General features: G+C 36.7%; 1 protein-coding gene across 1 annotated transcript in view; it reads left to right on the plus strand.

Moving 5' to 3' along the window:
• RAB27B (RAB27B, member RAS oncogene family) overlaps nucleotides 1–25,144 on the plus strand; it is a 69,533-nt gene that overhangs the window by 14,024 nt on the left and 30,365 nt on the right. The gene's annotated exons all lie outside the window — the stretch shown is intronic.

The following is a 25,144-nucleotide window of genomic DNA, read 5'->3' on the forward strand; positions in this document are numbered from 1 at the left end:
AGCTCGACTCCTTAAAAACATACCTTATTGATTAAGCTAAATGGAGTCCAGTATCTGCCACATGAACATGTGTGTGTGACTGTGAATGAGTAAGTTAGGTCAAATGTCTAGTGATAGAAGACTGCTATGTGAGAAATAGCTCTAAACTAAACTAATTCGTTCATCACAGGGAAATTTAGTCTGGGTTTTCTATCTGTACTTGGCTTATCTCCAAATGATAATTTCAAGTCAGAGAAATTTAGAAAACAAATGTGGAATTGGTTGCCCCACTTGTTTGTAAGAAAAGATATGTAAACAGTTTCTTGCTTATTCCAGCACAAACAAAGCCTAGATCAGATAACTATTGATATTCTTGGAGAGAATTGATGCGTTTTTCTTTACAGAACTGCTAGAGGACTTAATGAACTGCACTGAAATGGCTTCCAGTCTTACTTCAAGGGCATACGGCTTTGAACTATTTTTCAGAAAAGGTTTCTGTAAAGCTTTATGTGAAAAGAAAATTTCTTTTAATATTTTCAAGTAATTTTAGGTATAACTAGGTTTATCAGGACATTCTCAAGTCCATCAAAGTTTAGAAGATAATATCAAGAAAGATAAACAAGACAACCTTATATATTAATAGGATAGGTAAAAATCTTTTTCCCTTACGTCAAAGCAAAAATCAAAACATTGACTAAAATAAATTTTAAGACACACCTTGCTGTTAGGTCTTATCTGTGTAGTCTCAAGAGCTTATTTAAAAACATTCTTAGTCTGCAGGGCTGCTGCAACTAATTTCACCCTCCATCCCCTAGTTTCAGACAAAAGTATTTGTTGAAAGTTTCTTCAATTTATTCAATAATACTATTTTTTAATGAACAGGCAACATAAACTTCTATAAAGTAAATCACTGTCTTTCAAATTCATTTGTACCATTGTCACTGGATATTGTGTCAGCAAGGAACATAACATAAGAATTTGTAGTAAAAATATCTCTGATTGTTGAAGTTCAAGAAAACACTATAATAAATTACAATAAATTAATGCCCTGTACAGCTGATTTTTGTTAAAGCTTTGTGGTAATAACATACCTATAAGTTTAGATTTTCAATAAAGCTCATTCTTTTTTTTTATTTTAGCAGTGCCAACCTATTCTATATTAAGAAGATGCTTCTTTCTGAGTCACTGCAAAGAGAATGTACACTTGAAGAGTCATTTTAAAGAGTGTCAGTAATATATCTGCACTCATCTCTGCTGTTTCCTCTCCTGATTCTTCAGGGACTAAGGGTGATATTAAACACATTCAACAATGAGCACGACACCTGCTGATCAATCAAAATAAACCACACTGGTGTGTTCTGGCTGCATATCAGCTGGGCCAATGGTCTGATGTCAACCTACTATAAAAGAAAGCAGAGCAAACTGGCCTGTTTGGAAATCAGACGCATTCTAACTTTCAAGTCAATCTACTTGATTCTAACACTTTAATGTATCATAATAACATGAAGATTATTTCTATTCTTCTAAAATGGAAAATGTTAATATAAAGTCTTTTCTGAAATGTTTCTTCAAATTCTGTAAAATTTGGCCAAATAACAAGATCAAAACATTTAATGCTAAAAATCATGACTATTTGGGCAAGGTCCCTCCTACACTATAATCTGTATGTTGGTTGCCCATCCTAACAGGTTTAGGACCACAGTCCAAATGAAGGACAGGAAGGATAAGAGCCACAGAACTAGAAGAAAAACATCTCATAACCCTGAGATGGCTGCAGGGAGGAGGAGAAGAGTGTCATATTAATCAGAGATAATGAGAGTGCCACTTCAAGAACTGAGCCAAGTTCATGAATAAAACACATCATATAGATATAGTTTTTCAATATATCAATATCTTCTGAGGGATATAACTGTGGGAAGAGACAATGAATTAGCCAATCACACTGACAAATGATTATGAGTTAAAATTTCTAAGGAGGTCTATGATACAAATAATCCTAACAATTTTCACTAAATGGAAGATCTGTGAGGGTTAAAGTTAAAGACAGTCCCAGTACAGACAGAAAATTTACCCTTTCTTTCTTTTATTTTTTGATACAGAGTCTTTCTTTGTCACCCACTGAAGTGCAGTGGCACCATCTTGGCTCACTGCAACTTCCACCTCCCGGCTTCAAGTGATTCTCCTGCCTCAGCCTCCCGAGTAGCTGGGATTACAGGCATTAGCCACCACACCCGGGTAATTTTTGTATTTTTAGTAGAAATGGGGTTTCACCCATGTTGGCCAGGCTAGTCTCAAACTCCTGACCTCAAATGATCTGCATACCTTGGTCTCCCAAAGTGCTGGGATTATAGGTGTGAGCCACTGTGCCCGGCCAAATTTAGATCTACTTCTTACATAATAGATCCCTGAAATACTGAGAATCTACTACGTTGCAGCATCCTAAATAAATGAGCTGATCTGCTTATTTGTCCTACACATTTCACATGTTTATTTTCCAGCCTGCCTTTCTACCAGTTTTCACCGGTTGAGTGTCTTTGTGTGGGTGTTGCTGTGAAAATGGAGGTATAGGGAGGGAGTTGGCTCTTTCAGGTTTAATAAAGTTTTTCATCATCAACACTAGAAATATGACATCAGGTTTCCTTTAGAATCTGATGCCTCAACTTTTACTAACAATTTGGCCAAAGCTCCTTATGCATTAGGCTACTATTAGCATCACAATGCCCACTCACATGGCCTGATGTATTAGCCTAAGTGTAGAGTAAAAAATCTATTTGGGGCCTGTCGCAGTGGCTCATGCCTGTAATACCAGCACTTTGGGAGGCTGAGGTGGGAGGATCACCCGCGGTCAGGAGTTTGAGACCAGCCTGGTCAACATGGTGAAACCCCTTGTCTACTAAAAATACAAAAATTACCCGAGTGTGGTGGCTAATGCCTGTAATCCCAGCTACTCGGGAGACTGAGGCAGGGGAATCGCTTGAATCCAGGAGGCAGAGGTTGCAGTGAGCCAAGATCATGCTACTGCACTCCAGCCTGGGCGATAAGTGAGACTCCATCTCAAAAAAATAATAATAAAATGAAATAAAATAAAATAAAATCTATTTAGAAAGAAAGTAAGTCCCTCCGGATACTTCTAGCTAAGCAATAATGAATATAATAGAAAGGTCATTGCAATAGAAAAAAAAAAAAAAAAGGAAAATTGTGAAATAGGTTAATGCTGTCTCCTTTTTAGCCTCACCTTGTTTTTCCTAGTCTGTTCCCAGGGCCCTGAGTCGCTGGTCAGAACCCCTGGCTGCCCCCTGGAATATGCTCATTCTGTCTTTGCTCTAGCCTTTTGCATATTTCTACAAGGTTATCCAAGTGTGCTTTTCACCAGTTCCACTCCCACAGAACCCTCCTTTCTATTTGTTAACCTGCTCTTCTTATTGTTGTAAATATGCTAATTGGCCAAAATATAATAATATTAATTTTGAGATAACATACCATCAATCCTTGTGATTCAATAATCATGTATTTGCAAATCTGCCTGCTTAATAACATTTATTTGTGACCCCAGAATCAATATCATGGTGCTTTTGTAGTTATTTGCAGGCATATACAGAGCGGTAAAAATTTGAGTCATGCAACTTGCATATTCTCAGCTGAGGTCAAACAAGTTGGTGCTGTACATTCTTGTTTTAGCTCTCATGTTGTAAACAAGTGTCCTTTTCATGATTTATTTAATGCCATATTTTTCACATTTTTGTCCTTTCAAGTGGTGGTTTCTCTGTTTAAAATACCCCCCATGGGCAGTACTGAGGGACTGTCTAGTGTTCTTAAGGGCAAGCAGGCTGTATGTGCCTTAAGGAGAAGATACACAGATAAGTTTCGTTCAGGCGTGAGTTATAGTGCTGTTGACCATGAGTTCAGTGTTAACGAATCAACTATATATTATATAAGGTATCTTTAAACGAAAGCACATAGAAAACAATGTTCTATTTTGCTCAGTTGATGAAAATACTGTGGCCAGAGGCTCACAGGAGCCTAATCCCATTTCCTCTAATAGCAATGACTTGGTTTTCACTAATTCAGTGTTTGTAGCAACTTTATAGAACGTATAACTCCTGTGAATAACAAGAATGAACTCTATCTCCTCCCATGAAATAATTTGCAATCATTTAGGAATAGAGATAAAAATTCAATCAAGTACGTGAAAGAAGAACAAAAACAAGCAAGAACCAAGCCATGTAGTCTAGGAGTAGAGAGAGGTAAAGTAGTTGAACCAGAGAACCTTTGATACCTACCATATTTGAGCAAAAAACTGAACTCTGAGCTTCCAGGCAATAGAGGCAAAAAAGAAGGCAATGAATACCTTAAGCTTTTCTCATCAGGCTAAAGCAAATGTATCAGATTTTTGAGAGAGACGCTTTTTTTTTTTCTATTAGTAAATTCTAAGAGGAAGTTTATGCCACAAAGCACATAATGGCAACGTTTCCCATTGTAGTTTTATAAATAAAGTAGAAATGGACTTCACATGACTTTTTTGTTTGTTTGTTTGTTTTGAGACAGAGTCTCCCTCTGTCATCCAGGCTGGAGTGCAGTGGTGTGATCTCAGCTCACTGCAACCTCCACCTCCTGGGTTCAAGCGATTCTCCTGCGTCAGCCTCCTGAGTAGCTAGGATTATAGGCGCCTGCCACCTTGCATGGCTAATTTTTGTATTTTTACTAGAGACAGGGTTTGTATTTTTACCAGACCATGTTGGCCAGGCTGATCTTGAACTCTTGACCTCAAGTGATCCGCCTGCCTCAGCCTCCCAAAGTACTAGGATTACAGGAGTGAGTCACCATGCCCGGCCACAACTGCTTTTTAAATGGACAATAATGAAGCTCAAGGCACTGATGCTATTTTTGTTGCCCTATGAACGCATTCTTACAGGGATCTGAAGTTCTGCGTGTTTCTGGGGCTCTGACATAAAATGCGTTTCTACTGCACCTGTGAAATTATCCTAATGATGGGAATACCCAGCTCTCTGGTAAACTGGAAGGGGAGATATGTTTGAGTGAGCTGCTGTGTTGGTATCCCTAAAACCACTGTAAAAAGAAGACATCTGCATTTGCCTACAAATTGAAGAGTCAACATAGGGCAGCCCAGAAAAATGAGAATAGTCTCCAACTCATAATAGACTACCCCAATTAGGAATATGATGTTAATTAGAAGTCTTGTGTTAATTATGACATTAGATGTATCTGAAACTCCCTTCTCCAAGTCCTTGACTCTTTTAAATATCTATGCTCATTTTAGTTTGTTAATTTGTCTTACTACCGATGCTAAAATTTTCTGATATTATGTGGAGAAACATACTAAATACAGGTTCAAACAGTGAGTAAAGAAATGTTCAGAAAAAAACAGGAGACTGAGTAAAAGCTTATCAATTCATTTGAACCTCCCCATATATTTTCCGGATTGGCTGTTGATGTCCACATTTTTGAGCTTAATTTGTCCTGATTTTCCAAACATGGTTGTTAACACATTTGGGACTTGTTAAAAAAAAGAAAAAGAAAAAAAAAACTTCAGCCAAATTAAATTTAAAGGAGTTTAATTGAGCAATGATCAATTCATGAATCCCTTAGGCCCAGAATCACGCAGATTCAGACACTCCAGCGCAGCCATGTGGTGGAAGAAAATTTATGGACAGCAAAAGGAAAGTGATGTTCAGAAAACAGAAGTGAGGTACAGAAACAACTGGATTGGTTACAAGTTCTGCATTTGCCTTATTTGAACACGATTTGGACAGTTGGCTATATTTGATTGGCCAAACTCAGTGACTGGCACAGGTGTGGGCTATGGTCTGTTTACACCTCCATTTGTATAGTTCATGATGTACAGAAAAACCTTTAGGCTGAACTTAAATATGTAAGGAGGCAACTTTAGGCTAAACTTGATTTAACAGACTTTTTAGGAATACATATTCTGGAAGAACGAATTTATGAAAATAATGTTTATGGCTGTCTCAACTGCATTATCAACAATTTTTGCACTATAGAGATTTTTATGTTAGGCCTTGGTCCTTTATATCATTAAAATTTAAATAGGAAAAATCATGGAATTTGTTCATAAATAGACATACGTCTATTTCCCCAGACTATAGGTAAAGAACCATTTGGGTAAGAACTGGCTGCTGACCTGCAAGGAGAAAAATAAGAGCTTCAGTTTAAAACCGTCACAGTTTATAAAAGATACAAACTATTCAGTTCCTCTATTTCTTAATATTTAGAAGAGTAAACAAAAATTTGATTCAATTAAATGTAACAAATACAATTAAATGGAGATGCAATTTGATTTATTGAAACTAACATAGTTTTAATGCAGATTAACTGTAGGCAGTACCTTACCAGAATGTAATGCATTCTGGAAAATATCTACCGACTCAAATATGTAAAAACATTAAAAAATTTCATGGTATAGTGGAGAGAGGGGATAGGAGGGATGTCTGTTCCCAGGGAGCTAAAAGTAATGTAAACTCTTTAATTATTTGCTGCTTTGAGACACAATCTTTGATGACATAGATCTATCATGTTATACATACTCTTTCATTTTGTTCTTTCAAAAAAAATTATCACTCTGATTAGAAATAAATAAGAAATAGAATATTCAGATAATGGCTCAAACACTGCAATACAAAGACAACGATGGGGACAAATGGAGCCATCGCCAGGTCAGCAGCACATCTGGGATTTCATTTTAGAGATTGAGTCCTGAGCTGATTTTTTTAAAGCATGGATTTGGCATTGTAATGCTGCCAGCTTAGAAATGTCAATGTAATGGGAGAAAATGCATGGGGAATTCAGGGCCTGCCTGAATCTCCATGTGCCCAGCCTTGGTACACTCAGGCTAGAGAGATCTGTGAAGGGCTGTTTCACCTAGTCACCACTCCCACCCCGACGTTGGTTGCAGATCCTGCCAACTATCCAGGGAGGCTGTGAATCTCTTTCCAGTGGGATGCTAGGTTTTAGTCAACTGTTTTAAAAATTATTAACTTTAACGGCTCTTGAAAGATTAGCTTTCTATTGCCATTTCCAGATCTTCTTTCCTCTCACTCCGCACCAGCACCTGCACTCTAAAGAAGGTAAATCGGCGGGGAGCGGTGGCTCATGCCTATAATCCCAGCGCTTTGGGAGGCCGAGGGAGTGCGGATCACTTGAGGTCATGAGTTCAAGACCGGACTGCCCAACTTCTTGAAACCCCTGCCTCTACTAAAAAATACAAAAATTAGCCGGGTGTGGTGGCATGTGCCTATAATTCCAGCTACTCAGAAGGCTGCGGTGGGAGAAAATCTCTTCAACCCAGCAGGTGGTGGTTGCAGTGAGCTGAGATAGTGCCACTGCACTCCAGCCTGGGCGACAGAGCCAGACTCCATCTCAAAACAAACAAAAAGAAAGTAAATCACTAGGGAATATATATAAATTATATGACAAGATAGACTTTAGAAAAAACTTTTTGAAACCATTTACAAAAGGAAACTGATTAGACCCCTGACATACTCTTGTCTCCAATAATCTGTGAAAATAGTACTGCTTTCATCACTTAAGACGCGTTAAGCTGTTCTCTGGTAAATATTTACTCATACCTTTAAAAGAAATAATTAGCTAAAGGTTGGCTCGAGTTAGAAACTTAATCTAACTAGTTAAATCCTTTGAAATTTGGCAAAATTCATCTTCACACATAAACCACTTAATACAAAACCATGTTTTGTATTAAGACCCCCAAATGCGAAGGGCAATTAGCCAACTCCTAGATCATCTAATGTTATACCCTGTCCAAAAATAAACAAAGTGTGCTCTGGCACATTATAAAAATATCTTCCTGTCTAAAAAACACTTAACAGGGTTTGTCTAAGAAGCAGACTCCCAGTTTTATTCTAAATATAATTATATTTGCATATATATAATTTACAAACAACTTTCCTGGAACACAAGTATTACACAAAGTGAAGTATACTGTATATTTATTTAAAAGCAAACTATATATAATATATATTTATATATTTTCTACACATTTATATATTTATGTATTTTATATATATATATAAATTTTTTTTTTCCCTTGAGACAGAGTCTCACTCTGTCACCCAGGCTGGAGTGCAATGGTGTGATCTCAGCTCACTGCAACCTCTGCCTCCCTGGTTCAAGCGATTTTCTCAGCTTTCCAAATTGCTGGGACTACGGGCGCATGCCACCATGCCTGGTTATGTTTTGTATGTTCAGTAGAGACGGCATTTCGCCATGTTGGTCAGGCTGGTCTCAAACTCCTGCCTCAAGTGATCCACCCATCCTAGGCTCCCAAAGTGTTGGGATTACAGGCGTGAGCTACAATGCCTGGCCTCAGAACACATTTTTTTTTTTTTTTTTTTTTTTTTTTTTTTTTTTTTTTTTTTTTGCCAATGTGTCACGTTTCATAGCATGGTGACTGATGAGGGGACTTATTCAGTGCTTTTCCTTTTTGCGTTGATATTTATGCCTACAGAGGAATTTTCTGACTCTTTAGGAATACATATTGTTGTGTTGTATTTAAAAGCAAAGGGCTGTGGATTTTTACAGACCTTCAAACCTCAGGCTGCTGCTCATTGGCTGTGTGGTCTTGGGCAAATTATTTACCCTTTCTGAGTTTAAGCCTTTTAATTTGCAAAACCTCTGAAGATTATTTTGAAGATTCAATGAACTAATATATGGAAATGCAATGCAACAGGAGGTTGCTAATATTAGTTTGAGTTATAGTCTGGCAACTGAAAAAGTATTTGTTAATATTCTATAGATATCTGACTACACTGAGAAAGTCAGAGTGTAATAGAACCAAATATTTTTTTTAATTTATTTTTATTATACTTTAAGTTCTCGGGTACATGTGCATAACGTGCAGGTTTGTTACATATGTATATTAGTGCCATGTTGGTGTGCTGCACCCATCAACTCGTCAACACCCATCAATTCATCATTTATATCATGTATAACTCCCCAGTGCAATCCCTCCCCCCCCCTCCCCATGATAGGCCCCAGTGTGTGATGTTCCCCTTCCTGAGTCCAAGTGATCTCATTGTTCAGTTCCCACCTATGAGTGAGAACATGCGGTGTTTGGTTTTCTCTTCTCGTGATAGTTTGCTAAGAATGATGGTTTCCAGCTGCATCCATGTCCCTACAAAGGACGCAAACTCATCCTTTTTTATGGCTGCATAGTATTCCATGGTGTATATGTGCCACATTTTCTTAATCCAGTCTGTCACTGATGGACATTTGGGTTGATTCCAAGTCTTTGCTATTGTGAATAGTGCTGCAATAAACATACGTGTGTATGTGTCTTTGTAGTAGAATAATTTATAATCCTTTGGGTATATACCCAGTAGTGGGATGGCTGGGTCATATGGTACATCTAGTTCTAGATCCTTGAGGAATGGCCATAATGTTTTCCATAATGGTTGAACTAGTTTACAATCCCACCAACAGTGTAAAAGTGTTCCTATTTCTCCACATCCTCTCCAGCACCTGTTGTTTCCTGATTTTTTAATGATTGCCGTTCTAACTGGTATGAGATGGTATCTCATTGTGGTTTTGATTTGCATTTCTCTGATGGCGAGTGATGATGAGCATTTTTTCATGTGTCTGTTGGCTGTATGAATGTCTTCTTTTGAGAAATGTCTGTTCATATCCTGTCCCCACTTTTTGATGGGGTTGTTTGTTTTTTTCTTGTATATTTGTTTGAGTTCTTTGTAGATTCTGGATATTAGCCCTTTGTCAGATGAGTAGATTGCAAAAATTTTCTCCCATTCTGTAGGTTGCCTGTTCACTCTGACAGTAGTTTCTTTTGCTGTGCAGAAGCTCTTTAGTTTAATTAGATCCCATTTGTCAATTTTGGCTTTTGCTGCTGTTGCTTTTGGTGTTTTAGACATGAAGTCCTTGCCCATGCCTATGTCCTGAATGGTACTACCTAGATTTTCTTCTAGAGTTTTTATTGTATTAGGTCTAACATTTAAGTCTCTAATCCATCTTGAATTAATCTTCGTATAAGGAGTAAGGAAAGGATCCAGTTTCAGCTTTCTACTTATGGCTAGCCAATTTTCCCAGCACCATTTATTAAATAGGGAATCCTTTCCCCATTTCTTGTTTCTCTCAGGTTTGTCAAAGATCAGATGGCTATAGATGTGTGGTATTATTTCTGAGGACTCTGTTCTGTTCCATTGGTCTATATCTCTGTTTTGGTACCAGTACCATGCTGTTTTGGTTACTGTAGCCTTGTAGTATAGTTTGAAGTCAGGTAGCGTGACGCCTCCAGCTTTGTCCTTTTGACTTAGGATTGTCTTGGCAATGCGGGCTCTTTTTTGGAATAGAACCAAACATTTAGGCAAACTTCTATTGGTTTTGTTTGCTAGGTGCATCACATGTATTATTCATTTTGTCTCCCTATATTGATTTTTAGCTTCTGTTAGAAATTGTTGATTTTTCAACTTTATGATAGTGTTTGTTTTAAAAATATATAATATGCTTATGTGATTCAAAATTCAAAAAGCACCAAAGTATACCATAAAAAACGTCATTTTCCTCCTTGTCTCCTGCGATAGTTTGTCTACCCAGAAGCAAACCTGCAAAATCTATCTTATGCATATAAAAACAATTAGACACATATATAATTCTTTTCCCCCTTTTTGGCACAAGAATTAGCGTACTATTTAGGGTTGCCAAATGAAATACTGGACATAAGTTAAGTGAGCAGTATTTGGGACATATTTACACTAAAAGATAAATTGATGTTTCATCTGAAATTCAAATTAAACTGGGTGTCCTGAATTTTATTGGCTAAACATGGCATCAGTAAATTATTATCCACCCTATTCTGCATCTTGTTTGTCTGTTTTTTTTTTTTCTTTCTTTCTGCATTGGAATCACCTAAAACGCTTTTAAAACTCCCTATGCCCAAGCTACACACTCCAGACCGATTTCATCAGAATCCCAAGAATCGTTCTTGGGCAACAGTATTTTTTTCTGTGATTGTGTTTAATTGAGGAATAATTTACACAAAAAAGCACCCATTTTAAGCATACCGTTCAATGGGTCCAATGACAAATCTATACACCTGTTTTTACTTAATGCTTATTTTGGTGATGACACAAAAGTTAGTTTTTAAATTGTAAACCCTTTAGAGCACACTTTGTATTTTATGCTGCTTTTGTTCATAGGATTTGAGCATTCTGTGTTTCAGATAAACACAGGTTGACTAACAACAGAGTTCCTCATTTCAGTCATTATTTAGGTTTAATGCACAAAATGAGAAATGTTATTAGTGAGTGTTTGCAGTTGCAACACTTGTAACAAAGAAATGCAAAGGTTGCGAAGAAATGGTTGCAGACAGTACTTAGTACCAAGAGATCATTTTCACCTACTCAAGATTTCCCCACTGGCTAAGTGATACACCAGGTGCTTCACATATACGGTATGACCCTACAAATCGCTACTTATACAAGAGGGATCTGAGGCCCAGGTTAAAGAAATTGTTTAAGCCACATAGCTAATACTGAGAGGAGCTAGGATTCAAACCACATGTTTAACCCAAAATTCTTAGTAAGGATACTTCTTAATATGGCATAATTTTGAGATTCCACCTTTCTTCACACTATTCAGAAACTCCTATTTTTAATTTGGAAAATGATTCAGAACAGCTGTTTCCGTTTCTCAGCAGATGCTTATCTCAGCCAAAATGCCTTCTTGAACCAGTCAAGAGAAACAAAACAGGTCAAATTTCTTCAGGCTCAAGTTTCTTTGATCTCTATTAAAGCCTTTACAAGGTAGTTCTGGATATTGTGTTTGTTGGTTCACATGCCTTGGATCACCTGAGCATGAAGGGCTTATTAAAAAAAAAAAAAAAGTTGAAAGGATATAATTATAAGTTGTGATTTCAGGGGAAAAGAAGTAGTGTCTTTTGCTAATGAACCTTATTGTTGCCCTCAAGTTATGTGTATATCGTATCCATGGCTTGATGTGCCACTAAAATGAAAGAATTGACTTAAAACACTAGGGGCAAATATCTTGTTCCTGCACATGTCAACTATCTTGTTTCTCTTCCTTTATGGATGTGTGTTTTGAAATTCAGGATGTAGAGACAGACCACAAAACCATTCTAGTTTCTGCAGCGGAGAACACAATATGAGTATCTGTTTCAAGGTCATTTCCTGATAATATTATCTTCCAGTAAATTTGAGGCATAGTTCAGGGAGGAGAGTAGAACTGAATTCTATTCCTGGCTTAGCTGTTTTCATCTGTCTCCATCTTTAAAGCAATTTTGAAAGTCTTTTGCATATAGTTGATGTTCAGTAAAGGTTGAATGAACTGTCTTGATGTTCTTGTTGAAAACTGAGGATATGCTGTGTTCTGAGTAACTTGGCAATGTGTCAGTGAGGGCACAATTATGAGTCAGAGACCATAGAACTGCAATGGGATCTTAAATTCTTTTAATTGTGGCAATCTCAATTCATCTAGAAGCATCTTTAGAAGAGCAACTGAACTTGAAATCTTAACATTCAGCAATAAGTAGATGAGAAAGAACTTTATAAAGTCTGAATTTCAGAGAGAATTTGATGCCTGGCAGTCTATGGCAAGTTGTGGACTTGTGCTCTCTCTCTCTCTCTATGTGTGTGTGTGTGTGTGTGTGTGTGTGTGTGTGTGTGTGTATATATAAAATCATGAAACCACAATTTGATTGATTCGAGTAGTTTTGACTTGGGTCTTGGCCCAGAATTCAAAAGATAATGCTGTGACAGCAACAATGAAATTGTAAGTATAGTTTTCTCTAAGTACTGTGAAAGAAGAGAAATGGAAACTAGGTTAACTACTTGGTGTTTTGCTAATCCTGTTAATTGGTATGAAGTTACTTGATTCTGTCTTTTTTGGAAGTATCACAATCATACATGCTTTATATACAGTGGGTTTTTTATGGGTATTACTGTTAGTAATTCCCTTCATCCACTTTTGGATGGACTACCTGTTATAAGCTCAGAATGATATATAGCTTTTGTTAGTTTATAAAATTCCCTTTTTTCCAGCCTAGACCTTTAATAATCTCACATCTAATGTTTTTTCACCTCACATTATCCTCTTTCTTCCACCCTCTTTCATTTGTATTTTTTGTGTAGCTTTTTGCCTGTGGCTTCTTTTACATCTAGAATCCAGTAATGCCAATATGTATTTATAACTTCTAGATGAACAATTTGATATTCTTCCTTTACTCCCCACCATTTACTGCATCTTGTTTCAACATATTGCTTTAGTTTTGGGGATTAGTGAAAGTGCAGAATATTGTACATTCAATGAAATGCCACCAGTAAGGGGCAGAGAGGTTTCTCCCAGGTTAATTATTTACATTAGTCTTTAGAATCCTAAGAGTTCAACAAACGTGGGCTGAGACCAGTTAAAATACAGATATTTAGAAATGTTTGCAATATCTTTAGAGTCAGCCAGGAACAAAATTGTCAGAAAGGGAAGACAGGCCCTTGACTTCGGATCCTCCCACCCACCCGCATACACAGTTTTTCATTCTTAAGTGTCTCTCCATGTGCCTATTGACTTTATTCTAGTAAGCTTCTGGTACTCCACTTTCCCATTTAGGATTTTCATTGGTAGAAATATGTCCCATTCCAATTTTTTCTTTGTGTCTTTTCTATTAACCATTTAACAAATACATTGTGCCTCTTTACTAGCTACTCTGCAGATCAATGAAAGGCTTAGTTTAGGTAGTTGTGAGAGTAATGAGATTAAACATAACCTTTACTTAAAAAATATGTAGAGATTAAAAAAATGATTAAGTGTGAAATTTCCTAACCTACCATTTAGATCTCTATAATACAGGTTCTGAGAACTCAACATAGCTGAAATTTGTCCACAAGCAGACCTGCTTTCAGAGTCCAGTCCCTTACAGAACAATTAATTTATAAGCTGCTGAAGAATCAAGTCCAAAATAAAAATAATGGTACCATACAAGCTTCATCCTTTAGTTTACATATAATGTGAGTTATTTATATCCTTTAATGACAATGTTCTCTTGAATTTTCCTGAAATACTAGCCATATTTATCCATTTAAAACAGCAGTCCCCAACCTTTTGACAGCAGGGACTGGTTTCATGACTATTTTTTCACAGACTGGGGTAGAGGGGATGGTTTGGGGATGATTCAAATGCATTACATTTATTGTGCACCTTATTTCTATTATTATTACATTGTAATATATAATGAAATAATTATACAACTCATTATAATGTAGAATCCGTGGGAGCCCTGAGGTGTTTTCCTGCAACTAGACTGTCCCATCTGGGGGTGATGGGAGATAGTGACAGATCATCAGGCATTAGATTCTCATAAGAAGCCTGCAACCCAGATCCCTTGCATGTGCAGTTCACAATAGAATTCATGCTCCTGTGAGAATCTAATGCTGCTGCTGATATGACAGGAGGCGGAGCTCGGGTGGTAATGTGAGCCATTGGGAGTAACTGTAAATACAGATGAAGCTTTGCTTGCTCTCTGGCTGTTCACCTCCTGCTGTGCGGCCCAGTTCCTAACAGGCCACTGACCAGTAAGGGTCCATAGCATGAGGGTTGGGGACCCCTGATTTAACATGATTCTTGCCTTCATTTAAAGTACAAATTATTTGTATTATATAATATATATCATCAAAGGGTGATGTCCAAGGTGTTCTGTTGCTTCATTAGCAGCCTTGGATACAAGCTAGAAGTAAGCATTTGAGCCAATGATTCTCTTGAATGGAATTCCTCTTCAGGAGTCTTACTCTTCAGCACCTAAATAAGACCCGTTCCAGCATCTCATTAAAATCCCCAACACGTATTTTTACCGAGCATGGTTCTGAAAACCACAGAAGCAAAAGTAGGTATTCAGTAATTTGCTGTCTTAAATGCAGCTATTGACAGGGTTCAGTGTACTATTGAAAAGTATATACTCATTCATCAGGGTCCCTTAATTCTATAGCTTTTATATTTGTGAGTTTTAGACTGGGTTCTTCTTTGGATTCAATATACAAGGTAGCTTTGAGTAAAGATACTTTTTCTTATATAAAGTGCAGTGTTCGGTTTTCTTATATGTACACCCTGAAGTTCTCTAAGACCAGTAGTCTTTATTATACAACCACACTGAATTAGATCCAACAGGGTATATTTTAGTGTTTCCAGAAAACATTTGTTGAACACTTATATTGAGCTAGACCCTAAAGTAAACAAGACGTGCAAAGCTTCTGCCTTCCTAGAGCTTGCACCCTAGAGAGAAAAGCAAGTGTTAATGAACAAGAAGACAGATATCAGCTGGGGAGAAAGGCTATAAAAAGAATTAAAATATGGGAAGCCACAGAAAATAAATGGGAGCCTTCTTTAGATACAGGGTTCTGCAAGATCTCTCTGAGGAAGAAAAATTTCAGCTGAGAACTGAATGATAATTAGAAGTCAGCTTATAAAAGTTAGGGAGAAGGAAAAGTTCAGGTAGAGAGAACAGCAAGTGCAAAGGCCTTGGGGCAGGATGAAACTTGGCTCCTTCAAGGAATATAGGAAAGAGGGCAAAGAGTGTTAGTAGAGAAGTAGCCAGAGCCAGATCATGCAGCATTTCGTAAGCCAGACAAGTGGCTTTAGGTTCTATTTTCAGTTTGATGGGAAGCCACTGGAAAATATTAAGCAGAAGAGTAATGTAGTCTGACTTATATTTTTAAAAGATAAACTCTGCTTGTTATGTGGAGAATGGATGGGGGAAGGGCAAAACTGGGGGCATGGAGACAAGTTAGGAGGCTCTTATTAGTTGCAGTGACCTTGCAGTTTATCCAAAGCAGGGCCTTTCAGAGGGTGAAGGTGGGTGCCACTAACAACAGGGAATGTCAACTGGGCCTGTGCTGAGCAGACCAGGGCATGTGGCCATTTCAGCTGTTACAGTGGTCTTGCTGGAGAGGGAGCAGTGGAGCCTTTTAGGATACTTCGTGTAATCTTCATAATAAACTCTGTGCCCAATGCGTATTAGCACCTGATAAATCTTTGCTGGGCGAGTTAATGAGTTAATCTGGGGGAAGATTAATATCTTTGTTTCGTAAAAGAAGCTATGCTACAAGCATATTGTGAACTCTAATTCCAATAATAAAACCCACACTCTTTCTTTAATTTCTTACCTAGGACATCATAATTGTTGCTTTTCAAATGTTTTTAAACTACTGTACCTATATTTCCATAAATGAAGGAAGAATTTCATTTTCTTCCCTCTCCTGGGTTTAGTGTTCTGCATGCAAAGGTTTCATAAATGTGTTTGCTGTTTTCATTTTTATCAAAGTCAGGAACCAGAGAGACCGTTAACAATATAAAGTCCCCAGGAAACTTTTTGATCTTTCCTTTTGAAGCGCCCTGTTCCACATTTAATGCCCAACCTCATAAGGTCTCCACCTGGGTACTCTGTCAGTGTTCATTTAACAAGTCTGATGATATGTGCTATCTTACCTACCCACTCACACCTTTTACAAAACACTCTCTCCTCTGTTCTCTTCTGCCCATCCAGGAAATAATTCCACCTTACTTTCAGGTAAAGAGACTTACGAATCATTTCCATCGTACCCACCACACTCTTCAGAGGTAGAGTAGCTTTTGCATGTTGGATAACTTTCAAATTATCAATAAAAAAGAGCATCTCACTCTTCTACTTTGAATTGTGAATATTAAAAAATTTCAAATTTGTATAATTTATAAAATTTGTATTGCAAATTATATATATTTCTGGCTTACTCCATAAACATTCAAAATAGACATATCTTCTGGCACGATCAGGTTAAATAGAAGACTGGCATATAAATAGAAGATGTACATGCACGAGCTTAATGATGGGCGCATGCTTGACGTGTCTGTGTATATTGGGCATGCTCATGTGTTCATACATGTGCATTCATGTGTGCACATGTGGGCAGGCATGCAGACACATGTGCACATGCACTCATTATGACCCTGCTCATTCTCTATAATCCATAAACATGATATAGCCCACTCAGTGCTGTTATGCTTCAGGAAAAAAATGTAGCTTGCATCCTTATACTCATTCCTCCTATTTTATCCAATTTAATTAGATTGCTTAAGAAAATATAAACCTATATACCATGAGATAAAGGATATTCAACACGATCATCTTCCCCTTAGTTAGATTTACTTTTTAATTTTTTATTTATTTATTTATTTATTTATTTATTTATTTATTTATTTTTGAGACAGAGTCTCGCTCTGTTGTCCAGGTTGTAGTGAAGTGGCATGATCTCCGCTCACTGCAAGCTCTGGCACCCGGGTTCATGCCATTCTCCTGCCTCAGCCTCCCGTAGCTGAAACTACAGGCGACTGCACGCCCGGCTAATTTTTTTGTATTTTTAGTAGAGACAGGGTTTCACAGTGTTCGCCAGGATGGTCTCGATCTCCTGACCTTGTGATCCGCCTGCCTCGACCCCCCAAACTGCTGGGCTTACAGGCGTGAGCCACCGCGCCTGGCCCCCTTAGTTAGATTTATAAAACTAGTTTCCATTTTAAATCCCAGGGAAATTCAGCTCTTTCAGATGATGTTGGAAGATTTTAAAGTTTACAGCATCATAGTCCCAACCTTTCCTTGATTAGGAGAAAGATAATGGACCTTTATATTAGCCTGTATTCGTCATCGTGTAAATATGAACTAGTTGATTAACTACTGAGTAATATTATCAGAAAAGGACAGTGCTAACATTCTTCTAAAATATAAACTCTCTCATAGTCACATACAGTGATATACTCAACTTACTGTATTCATAGATAGAGCAAATGTGAAGCATTTCTATTTTGTTATTCCATGCATTAGAATTTATATGCTTGAACTTTAATATGTAAACCTTTAGTTTTCATAATTATGCCTTTTGTTGTGAGAATAACACCTACCAAAATGGGCTCAGGTTCCAGCAGGAAAACTCTTGAGTTTAGCTGTTAAAAATCCCCTTCTCTCTGCTCCACTGCTTGCAGTTTAGGTTATTGGAAACTTATAAAATAAAATTTGGATTTGGATTTTCCTTTTTAAAAATTAACAGAAACGAGTTAGGAAGAGCATTCTTCGACACTGGAGGGGCAGAATGATCCCTAAGAATTTCTTTGAGACTGGATCCTCAATAAACTGGAAGTGTCAGATACGGCAAATCTATTCTTTGTGAATGATAACTTTTTGTGATCTTTATTCCACTAAAATGTTAACATTTACCTTTTACTGTTTGACTTAATGTAGTAACTTATATGCTCCCTTTTGTTCAAATATATGAGAAACTAACATGTCACTTTTTAATGGAAATTGTCATATTTTTTCCTGGCCAGGAGTAGGCTTCAGGGCGGTGACTTTGCAGAGATGAGATGTAACACACCCCAGTCTGTGTCCTTTCCGAGTGCCACAAACTTTCCTTTTAGATCAAATCTGGAAAATACAGGCAAACCTATGTCATAACAACTGTCTTATAACAAATCTTAGTTTGTAGGAACTATAATTCTTGATGTTTATTTTATTTTATTACTGAATTTGTGATTCGTTTTCAGCAAGAACAGTCACTGTGAATATCAGTAGTCGACAGAATATGTTTCCATATGAAGATTCCTGTCCCAACTTAATGAAAAGTTGAGCAAAAGCATAATGCAAAATTCTAAGTAGCAACCTTTTAATAAATGTAATTTCATTAAACCATCCACACTTTCAAATATTTCATGACTTTTGTCAACCAAAAATTGCAATTAATCAAAAAAAAAATCATCAATTTGAAAGCTAAAGAATATTGTAGAATTGGGAATGGCACTCTCCATTGTCATATCCTTAGCAGGCTCTGAGTGAGGCACCAAGAATCTGCCTTCTGCTCTGTTCTGATTAAACTTTAAAAAGCACCCAACAGCAGGAAATGTGGTCATAGCTGTAAATGTCTTTGTGCTAATGATGACTTTTCTCACCAGTAACAGCTGGAAAGTGAAACTCGACAAAGACAAAATTATAAATGTTTTATATTGGAAAACACTAGGTGAGTTTGAAACATGGTCAAACAATTAGGTTACTTCCAAGAGGTAAACAGTAGACTCATTAAAGCTGTAATTAGTCAATGTTGACATGTTGTATTTTTAATCAGAGCTCCAGTAGGGGATGAAGTGGCTGAAATCATCTAGTGCATAATCTAGTGCTTTGTGAAGTAGAAGTAAAACCAGATTTTAAAAGCTCAGCCATGCCTTTCCCTTGGGATTTCTATACTACCTTTGCTCTGATGAAGTTGGTAGCTTCAGTTAGGTTAATAAGTAGCCTATAATAATTGATTAGTTGTTTTGTGTTTTTGTTACATTGGGTACTTGTCAAAAGGGTTTTGTGGTTCCCTATTTCTTGGCATGTCAAGAGTGGAGAGGAATTCATGTGAATTCGTGTATGTTACATATGCACGACTGCAGATAAACATCCTAAGAATCAAGGGTTAAGTACTTTTTCCTGTGGTTGGTAAATGACTAACATTGAGCTTCTCAACTCAGGGCTGTGGATTCCAATGCCTGCCTCTTTCCATTATACCATAGACAACAATGACCCTTCGGATCCCACCTCATCTGCCAAGGCCCCAGAAGCTTCTGCTTCCATCTAAACCGAATCTCCTGTAACCAATGACATTCGTGCATATTCTACCTCCAGGACCACCACTCTCCTCATTCCAGCTCTCCCTCACTCCTTTCCCTATCAAACTCCAGCTCTCATCTCACCTCCTCCATGAAGCTCTCCTGATTATTTCTGCCCACCCCACCACATATCCCCTTATGAGTTTTTCCTCTCTCCTCTGAACTCCTCTGTCAGATTTACAGCCCTAGATTTTCTGAGGTAGAATTCATTCCAAATAAGTTAGCGGATGAAGAAATATTTTCCCCCATCACATAAGAGTTAAAAATCATATGTAATTGCCTTCCTTATTTTCTGTTCAGTTTCAAAGCATGCACATCACAGAAGTGAAGTTCCAAGACAGAGATTTTTATTTCCATAGGCATCTATGTAGGGTAGAAAGAGCCTGGTGAAACAAACATGCACCTTCTTTGGACTAACTCCATACTCTGTAGATGTAATATCCATTTTCCAGCATTTATTCAACTCATAAAATGCTTCTTGTAAAATATCTGCTAAAACAATGAATAGCCAACAATCTTTTTCTAAAGAGATCTTGGCTTTTCCTTGGAATCACATGGCTCTGTGAGTTATCTAAAATTATATTTAAGTGAGAAATATTTAATAAAATGGCACATCTTATTTTCATAGATATTTGCTTACGAACCCATAGATACTATCTAATTCAGCTTCCCCACATCTCAGAGAGGCAGAACTTGTGGGCAGATATTTTGATTAGCTTGTCCTTTCTCTAATAACAAAGCAAAGCAGTGAAACTTTGGCATGACTTCCTCAAAGCAGCAGTCACCTAGAAAATGAACTCAATTTGCAAGTAATAGGCCAATGTCAGAAAACTTAGTAAAGCATTTTATTAAACAAGCCATATTTTTAACTTAAAACCAAATCTTTTTCTCTATGGAGACATTGTTTAGGAGTAGAAACTTCAATTTGCATATATAAATTTAATATCCTTTCATATATCACATAAATCTACAGAGAAAAGGGATGGATTATCTGCTTCACTGAGGGTGTCATATCATTTTCATGGTAAGGGCAATGAATCATGCTGCGACTGGTGCTGGTTAGCCCATTGAATCAGGTGCCTATGGTGGGAAAGGAACCATCTTCCTAACTAAGCACTGTCTTAGGAAAAGATATGTCTTTATGAGTGTGGTCTACTCTTCTAGTAGCTGTAGAGTGAGACTTAGGAATCATTCATTGGCAGTGAGGAGTTTCTGGACTAAGAGGTAGGGCAGTGCTTCTTAACCCTGGCTACATGTTGGAATCATCAGGGAGAGTGTTAAAAGGTACACATGCTTTTGTCATATCAGAATTCAGATTTACAATACTTAAATTGGTGTATGGCCTGGGCACTGGGGAGTTTTTAAAGCAGCCAAGGTTGAGAACCACTAAGTTAGGAAAACCCATTTTCCTGTCTTGGTGACTGATCTTAGGGAAGGCATTGGCCTCTTTGGGTGTACTTCCTAGTCTGCTCAATGACATTGGTTCTGCTTCATCGCATCACAAGTGTTTTCAGTCTTAGAAGAGACTTATTTGAAAGATTCTTTCAATATACAGCTTTACAGAATTTCAAGCAATTTACATTTATTTTTCTTGTTCCTTAGCTGGAGTCCTGGCAGAAAGGATCTAGGAAAGCATTTAAAGAAAAAAAAAAGCATGACTCCCTTAGAAAAATTGAGTCATGCAACCAACTTAAGAAGACAAGCAGAAAAGTTTTTGAAATCAAATGATAAATCTTTCCAAAAATTCTTGAAGTGAGTTTATTTAATCCAAACATTTATATAACATCTCAGTGCATCTGTTTTGAGTAAAATTATAATATTTTGGGGGCTACTCCTAATTTTCAGGGAAATTTAGAATTTGTGGGGGAACAAAATCGTATGTAGTGGGGAAAGCATATTAAGGACATTTATAACAGTTTTCAGCAGAAGGAGAAATCTGCAAGCTATGTGCCAAGCTTTGCTGATAGCCATCAGTAAGGAGAAATTGCTCTAAACTGCCACAGGATCAAATTATTAATAGATAAATGGGCTCTTTTCTTGACCAATGGGTTTTCTACACTGGAATGGGGTGCTGAAGGGATTTACAGAGTCTCAAGATTCTGGAATAGTGCCTTCTAGACATTTACAGAGTCTCAAGGTGAAGGATGAGGATGGAGAAAAATAGTTTTCAGACCTGGTTGCTCTTCTGTTGATTCCTAGTGGAATATTTAAGCTCCCGTTTGTCCAAGACCTGCCTGAAGACATTCTGTTTCAGCTTATCCAGAGAGTCCCTCGAGTTGGTATTTGTAAACTTCACAGGGAATATTGATGATCCCCAGCGTGGGACCCACTGGATTATATACATGCTCCAGTTCTGATCCAGGATTGCTTGGTAGTGCCTGGATCACCAACCTGCCCTGCTGTTTCTCAATGATTTTCAATTACTCACTCCTGATCTGTAAGCACATGTGCAGAGTAGATTGGCTGTTGGAACTTTGTCAAATAACAAACATTTTTATAAATAATGAATTATTTTATTTGTGAGAATTATTTTTTAGTCAAGTTTGTTTTGGCTATTCTGTGTCCCTTTCATTTCCATATGAGTTTTTAAGATCAGCTTGTGATTTTTACAAAAAGGTAGCTAGATTTTGAGAAGGAATAAGTTGAATGTGTAGTGTTGTGGCATTGTTTTAAAGATTAAATGTGTTAATCGTTACTGTTTAGTGATTAGACTAAATGATAATAGACTCAAATGATAATAGATTAATGATAGAACAGTGCCTGATTAAATATATATATGATTAAATATATAGATGATTAAAGGTATATATGTTTGAATATATTTATCTACATCAGTCCCTGTTGTATCATTATTCTATTATCATTTGAGTTGTCTCAAATATTCTTTTCTAATTTTTGATAGAAATGTATTCTATGGCCTATAGATAAAATGTATTCTATAGGCAATTTCCATTTGGTTTCAGGAGGGTATTATTGTTTGAATATACATGATACTTACTAGTAAGTAACTACAATGCAAACAAACAAGTGTTGTAGAGCTAGGCCTGAAAAATTATTTGTAAGAGAAAATATAACATTCTTACCTTGTTGGGGCTTTCAATAACAGCTTTATTGAAATGTAATTCATGTGTCACAAAATCTATTCTTTTAAGAGTACAGTTCAGTGTTTTTTTAGAATATGCACAAAGTTGTGCTACCATTACTATTTAAATCCAGAGCACTTTCAGCCTTCCTCCCAAGAAACCCATATCCACTGGCAGTCATTCCCCAATCCTCCTCTCACCAGCTGCTGGCAAGAGTGCCTATACATTATGTCTATATGTATTTATCTATTCTGGACATTTCATATGAACAGAATCATAAAATATTTGGCTTTTGCTTCTGATTTTGTTACTTTAACATAATGTCTTCAAAGTTTATCCATGTTGTTGCATTATAAGCACTTCATTCCTTTCTATGGAGAATAACATTGAAATGTACATACATGCCACATTTTGTTTACACATTCAGTGGATGGACATTTGGTTTGTTTATAATTTGGGGCTATTATGAATAATGCTGCTATGAGCATTCATGTACAAATCTTTGAGTGAATATATGTTTTCATTTCTTTTGTGTCTAGACCCAGAAGTGGAATTATTGGGTCATGCATTAAATCTATGTTTAAATTTTTGGAGAATTGCCAAACTGTTTTCCAATGTGGCTGCTCTGTTTACATTCCCACCAGCAATATAGGAGGGTTGCAACTTTCTACATCCTTAACAACACTTGTTACTGTCCATCTCTTTATAACCATCCTTGTGGGTGTAAAGCAATATCTCATTGTGGTTTTGACTCATGCTTTTCTAAGAACTAATGCTGTTTTCTCTTCTTTTCATGTGCCATTTATATGTAGTCTTTGAGAATATATCTCTTCAAAGCCTTTGCTCATTTTTAAAGTTTGCTTATTTGTCTTTTTATCCAGCTAAAGAGTGCTTTATGTAGTCTGGATACAAGTTCCTTATCACATATATGATTTGCAGGTATTTTCACCCAGCCTAGGGGTTGTATTTCCTTCTTTTCATGGTGTCTATTGAAGCACAACATTTTTAAATTTATTTGTTTTTTTTTTTTTTTTTGAGTCTGAGAAATCATTACCTAATCCAGAGTTATGAAGACTTACTCCTATATTTTCTTCTAAGAGTTTATAGTTTTAGCTCTTATATTTAGGTCTATGATCCACTTAGGTTAATTTTTCTATTAAAGCTTCTGTGTTGAAAGGACTATTCTTTTTCCCATTTATTTGTCCTGCTACCCTTGTCACAGTTGACCCTAAATGTAAGAGTTTATTTCTAGACTCCCACTTGTCTTCCTTTGATCTATTTGTCTATCCTTATACCAGTGCTACACTCTCTTGATTACTATAACTTTGCAGTAAGTTTTGAAGTGGAGAAGTATAAGTCCTCCAACTTTATTATTTTTCAGTCAAGATTGTTTTGGCCATTCTGTGTCCCTTTCATTTTCATATGAATTTTAGGATCAGTTTGTGATTTTTGTGAAAAGTCAACTAGATTTTGAGAGGGATTAAATTAAATGTGTAGTGTTGTGGCATTGTTTTAAAGACTAAATGTGTTAATCATTAGTGTTTAGTGCTTAGACTAAATGATAATAGACTCAGATGATAATAGAATAATGATAGAACAGTACCTGATTAAATATATATTATATATTAAGTATATATATGATTAAATACATACATATATATCAGGCACTGTTTTATCATTATTCTACTATCATTTGAGTTGTCTCAAATATTCCTTTCTAATTTTTTATATTTTTGCTATTATTACTGCAATGGCCTTGTGTGTGTGTATGTGTGTGGCCTTTTTCTCTTCATAGTCATAATTTGCTTTGTTTGGTGAAAACTTAATAGATTTATGTGGAAATTATGTTCGTTGGTACAAAAAATTGCCAAGTGTACCTGTCTGGGGAAATAACCATAAAATTCTATCCATAATGTTGTAAAGAACTCTCTATGAAGTTTCCAGTTACCCTTTATGGATTTCTCGAGGCCTTTAACTTGAGAGTAATCTCTGAAGGTGCCCTATTCCAAACCATGGAACAGTTATTCTTCCTTTGGCTTAATAGGCTGTAAATTGGACAAGGAGCCAAATTTTCCCCTTCCTTGTCATCAATGTGAGCTGAAGGTCGATAGGTGGATATGAAGCAAAAGTTCTTTGATCCATTTGCTATTTGATTTTAAGACAAGTTAGCATCTACAGGTCTTCTTTTGGAGAATTTGGAGGGAAATGCCAAAACTACACCTTAGAGTTAAATAAGCTAATGTTAAATGCTCATAACTTTGTTTCAGTGAGTATTGAAATACTGAAATTGAATATGCGATAAACACTTCAACTATAGGCCAGTTCACTGAAAGACCCTCTCAGCTGGTTATTAGGATATATAAGCAGGATACCTTCATATGGTAATTATATGGCTGTCTTTCAAAACT

Source organism: Rhinopithecus roxellana, chromosome 21 (assembly GCF_007565055.1).
Source record: "Rhinopithecus roxellana isolate Shanxi Qingling chromosome 21, ASM756505v1, whole genome shotgun sequence".
NCBI lineage: Eukaryota > Metazoa > Chordata > Mammalia > Primates > Cercopithecidae > Rhinopithecus > Rhinopithecus roxellana.